Genomic DNA, 6,000 nt, shown 5'->3' with positions numbered 1-6,000 from the left:
GTGAAGCTGCTGTAGAGAGAGCTGAGTGGTTCTGAGGACAGGTGGCTCCTGTTGCTCCTGAGCTGGAACCCAAACTGCTTTCACTTTCACTTTCACTTGTGTTTTTGAAAGAAAGTGGAAAAAAGGCAGAACCTTTATTCTGAAGATAGAGGCCAGCGGTCGAGCACATCCTCGTGCACGCCATACATGCCATCCACGAGCCACCAGCATGCTCGTGCACGCCGTGCACGTGTCATGTATGCACACGGTGGGAGGCAGCTTTGGTTCTCCCTGATCAGGGGGCTGTTTTCAGACCTCCTGCCAGGCTTGGAAGGAGGTCAGGTTCTCCAAGGTGTGTCTAAAGGGAGCTGACATGTGGATGTGCTGGCTCGGAGCTCCGCTCCACCACCACAACCCGCCACTGCCAGAGAAAATACAGTCATTGTTTGTTCTAATGCTTGTTCCAATCCGCAGCTTTATCCTGAAACACCAATTTGGAGCGCTGGTTTGGAATTTGGAATTCTGCTCATGTTCATTTAGACCGGTTGCCTGAGGAGCTTCCTGTCACCCTCCATTTAACAGTCGTTACAACTGACTGAAGAAAACAGCAGATTTAATAACAGGACATCTAATAACAAAGCCAGGAGGGTTCGGATGGTTTAACCAGATCAGGTTTAACCAGATAAAGCCTTGAGTTAGGGACAGGTGAAGAACATCAGTGAGCGTTGATGCTGGCCAGGACCCTGTGAGACAGGAGGCCTCCATTTAGCCTGACTGAAAATAAAAACCGTACATTTAAGATGCCCGCCAGACATGTTCCAGAAAATAAAAATACTTTTCTTTTCATCTTCTGTTGAGGTGTGTGTGTGTGTGTGTCGAGTTCCACTGCAGATACGACTGTTGTTTGGACTTTGTGTTAAATAGTTCCCATTTAATAGTTTTGCTGGTCATTTTTTAGCTCTTCATTCAGGTATATACAGTATATATGTGTGTGTGTGTGTGTGTGTATTTCTATTTTTGTAAAATGTGGATTTGCCCACCTATGCTTCTCTTTAAACCATCAACAAAGCATTCTTAATGACATCAGAACCAGATAAAGAGTCGTGACTTTGGGCCGAACGGACTCTGTTGATTTAGCTTCGTTAGAAATACTCTATAATGCTATAAAGTGTAGAAATATTAGATACTATTAGGAAATGTATTGTTTTGGGATACATGTGGTATTTACCCCGTTCGTTATATCGTGCTTCTCCAGCTGGTGATTCCTGACTGGAGCTCATCTCCCAGCGAGAAGAGGCAGAACCAAAGAGTAACGTCCTGATATTTGACGCATCAATCTGAGCGCAGCAGCATTTTAACGCTGACTGTGCAGGTTTCCTGCTAAATGAGAAAGCAGTAACGGATCGACCGGGTCAGCGCATTGCTGCGGCTTGCATCACTCTGGGTTCTGGCTGAATTAGTGCTGTGCTAATAAAAGTGGAACAGCAAGTCCCCCCGCCCTCTACGGTCCTGCAGCCCAAAGTCTAGAGGCATGTGTTTGGTCCTGGCCAGGAGGTATCAGGTTCTTCACAGCACTCCTCACATCCAGAGCCTGGTTCTGATTTCCTGGATCATTGAGCAAGTATGTCGGAGTTCACCTGCATCCAGTTTTCAGGAATAAATCAAAGCTCGTTTTCTCGGGAGGGTGTGGAACAACATACGGGGCTGGATCATTTTTAAGGGAGGTTGCAGGTGTTAATAATTTCTTTAGTGGTCCTGATTACTCAGCCTGTCGGGTTCTGAGGACGGACCCCAGCAGTGGCGCCGGTATCACGATGGCACGAAGACGTTGAGTCGATATGAGGTCGACATGAGGGCGGGCAGAGCTGATGTGGCAGAGAGGTGCTACAGCACGTAGCATCATACCGAGACTCTGGGGGAACACGTTTGGGGGCCGGTGGTCCGGGACACCAGCTCCCATGAGATGTTTCAGGTCATTTCTCCGCTCCAACAGCTGGATTATGGAAAGAATCCCAAGTGCGTGTTTCCTCTCTGAATCTTCCTCTTAAAGAGCATCATGGATGTGACCAAGAACACCTCCAACATACATTAGACAAACCTGAATCTATGTTTCAAATGTCCCAAACTACAACACGTCACACCAAAAGCAACAGATTGGTTCTGCAAGGAGAGTTTCTGAACTTCCAACTGAGGCACAAACATCCGGCTGTGAACCGTCACCCAAATACTGGAGCTAATTTATCAGCACCTTTAAAAATTCCTGACTTTTTACACTGTTTCTTATGCTGGGAGAAAGGGTTATTTTAAGGATCCACGAGGACTTTGTTCAGGAGAGAAGAGGAATCTCTGGATGTTTCTGCACCCAGATGCAGCTTGGCTGGAAGCTTCCAATGATTTTTCGTTCCTTTTTTGACCCTACAGAGGGTTACAGATACAGGTAGGTGGAACACGGTAAGAACCAAAGAACATACAGATAGAGCAGATAGAGCAGATAGAGCCTACAGAAAGCCTCTGCTAATGTTGGTCCTGAACTCTGGTTTTATATACATCCAAAGCCAAAGCTGTGGAACATGAATAACATGAATAAAAGCGCCCCCAGCAACAACCTGCTCCACCTGTGGAGGCAGGTGATGCCCCACGTTGTGGATGTCTCCTCTGATTTCACCTGCTAGCTACAGCCTCATTAGACTCTAAGCACAAACGGCGCTTCAGACCGGGCCAGCTGTTGGGGGTGGAGCCTCTGATGGCCGCGGCGTTCTCATCACACGGTGCTGCTGGCGTCTGTAGCACGTGACCTTTAGCATTTCCTGCTGGGAGCAGTTTGTTTTCATGGTGATACGAAGCCAACATGAAGCAGAAGACAAGCACATCAGCTACACTGCGTTTTCTCCGCATCATCACATCTGTCGACATCATTTTCATCAGCTTCATCATCGTCGTCACCAGCAGCAGCCTCTCCTCATGACCTCTGACCTCTGCAGCAGGATGTCCCCCCCAGGCAGGAGTGTGTATGGGTGTTGATTAGAGGATCACAGGCTGGACACACAATTGCACACATACACGCACAAACACACAAGTGTGTGAGGTATGTAGTTGTTAGCGTTAGCCAACAGGAATGCATTTAGTAGCATTTACTTCCTTAAATGTCACATTAGGACCAGGAGACCGACTCCAGAGTCTCAGGTGATCTGAAGCGTTTCCCAGCCTCAGAACCAAACTAGGACCTGAGGCTCACTGCAGATATATTAACCCGCCCCATTTTCTGGAGCTCCATCGGGGTCCAGTTGTAAATCTGAGATAACGTGGAGATTATCACCAAGAGTAAAGTCCGTTTCCCAGAAGCCACAGTCTTTGGAAGAGCTTTTTGACTTTAGACAGAGTGAAACACAGAGGAGGAGGAGAAAAGAGGAGTGCTGCATCACCTGCATGTTGCTGAGAGAGGGTGATAATCCACACGGAAATAGAAAGTGAACAAAGAGGAGCATCAGAATGCAGATGTGAGCTAATCCTACTTTGGACTCCCTTTGTTAACTGTGTTATCGTTACTGGATTGAGGAAACAAGGAGGCGAGAGGAGGATATGAGGAGGCGAGAGGAGGAGAGCGGTTGTGTGGGCCCGCCGCCAGATGCTAATGTTTCTAAAGCTCTCCTCAAGGTGTGTGTGTGTGTGTGTGTGTGTGTGTGTGTGTGTGTGTGTGTGTGCTCCCCAGAGTCCTGTGACAGTGTTAGCTAAACAGCAACCTAGCGGCGCCGTCTGCCAAGCGTTGCCTTTCACCACTTTAGGATTTTACTGTTGGTGCAGCTGCAGAGGAGCATGTGGCATATGGCCCAGTAAATACTGGCTGATATTTTAATTACCCTTTGCATAATCTAATTATTAATCAGGGAGATTAGAGTTCCAACTGCTGTTCCAAAGTGACACTGTGGAGCTGCTGGGATGGATGAAGGTCCAGCTGACGTTTATCTGGAACAGTTTTCACGTCCTAAATGGACAGTGACTGATTATAAACATGGATTTTATAAAAAGAGAGAAAATCGACACAGTAGCAATGATGCAACATGTTTCACGTGCATTATTATGCACGTGAAACATGATTTTAAAGGAATGTGCACAGCAGGATTTTCCCTGCTAGGGTTCTGACATCATCCGCCTGGTACCAGATGCCACCGGCCGAATTCAGGGGTCAGAGGTCGTATAACTGTCTCTAGAGGTCATTCAAGTAATTCAGGTAAGTTTTTTCTTTGGGTGCTGGAAGAAAACAGCATTTCAGCTTAGCTCAAAGGGAACTATATTCTGTAACATCAAGGAAAGAGGGTTTTACCTCCTTTTGTTGATACAATTGATGATGAATGATAATGAGGGTTTTTTTAAACTTGAACCCATTTAATCATTTTAAAACCAACATAAAATTATTTTTATCTTTCAAATCTTTTACTTCAGGAATTGTAGTTATATAGACATTTATTGTCATCATCATCCTTCACTACTCACAAGTAAGCCGTTAAAGATTGTGAGTAATGAAGGAGGAGGAATGCTCAGTTAAAGTTTCACTAAAGAACGTTCCTCATTCCCGACATTCCCAACTAAAGAACGTTCCTCATTCCCGACATTCCCAACTAAAGAACGTTCCTCATTCCCGACATTCCCAACTAAAGAACGTTCCTCATTCCCGACATTCCCAACAACATCTGATGCTGCTTTTCCTTCTCGAGATGTCAGAATGTTTAAATCGCTGATGGAATTCTGAGGTTCAGATTGACGACACCTGTTTATATTTTAAGCAGGTAATAAAGTAGCAGAAAACTGATGGGAAAATGGGTTAGGGTTTTCCAGAGGACTATGAAGTGTGTGTGTGTGTGTGTGTGTGAGAATCTTTTAGAGCTGAAATACATTCAGGTCATTTCAGCAATAAATAATTCCGTTTCCATACCGTCTCACATTATATTATTATATTATTGCTGTATGAGAATAAAGCCGCACGCTCCACTCGCATATGTGCACGTTGCGTTCCTCGCTTTGATTTCTGCAACCCTGAAGTCAAGCCGAGCTCAGAAGATGCAACACACAGCTGACACACACCAACGTACTGTAGATGCTGCTGCTGGGGGGGGGGGGGGGGGGCAGGTTGGATCACGGAGCACGAGTGGGTGTGGAGGAGTGGGTGGGTGGATACGCTCAGCGTTCCAGGGCCAGAGGAGTTCAGAGGATTAGATGTTGTAACAGAATCAGAAAGTTAGCATGAGGGCGAGCAGATGAGAAACAGCTCCGCGGAGCCGTGCCAAGCTGGAACAGACCGCGGCTTCTTCTCCTCGTTGCTGCTCAAATATTGAGCAACAGTTGGAGCAACAGAGCCGCCGTGTGTATTGTTCTACTGTGATTGAGACATTCTCTCCTAATTGCTGTCGTTCTGGTCGGTGGTTGATATTGAGAACATGTGAGCGAGTGTGAGGCTGCAGGACAGCTGGAGAGTGAAGCGCTTGTTTGACAGGGTGGACGGCAGCTTTCACCAGCTCTTCCAGGATCCAGGAAGCTGCCACGTGGAGTCAGAGATCCGATGGCTGCTGATCTGCTCCAGGAGAACGTCGCCTTTCTCCAGCTCCACGTGGAAGCTGCCACTCTGACGGGAGGCGTCATTTTTGGAAATGTTTCTCCTTGTACTGTATTTTGGTTTTAAAGGAAAGAAGTAAAACTGAAAGTGTCTCACCTCTGAGGATAAAGTCGGACTCGGGACCAGTTTTGATGTAGTCCAGCTAACGTGGTGATAAATCAAGTCAAGGTTCATGTTCCAGGGTTAACCCTAACCCTAAAAATGTAAAAATAAATAAATCACTTTGTCTTATGTTGACTGGAACTGAATGAATAAGGGACCTTTCTTTCTCAAATGCCACATTTTACTGACACAACTGTTGGGTTCCACTTCACTTGTGTGTCGGGTCCTGGCAGCTCCTGCTGGGCCTTGATGGGACCGTCGATCACGTCCATCCAGACTCGGGTTCCTGCACACCCTGGTGTCTGGGCAGT

This window comes from Takifugu rubripes, chromosome 10 (genome assembly GCF_901000725.2).
Source record: "Takifugu rubripes chromosome 10, fTakRub1.2, whole genome shotgun sequence".
NCBI classification, from domain to species: Eukaryota; Metazoa; Chordata; class Actinopteri; order Tetraodontiformes; family Tetraodontidae; genus Takifugu; species Takifugu rubripes.
This window is presented reverse-complemented; position numbering follows the sequence as displayed.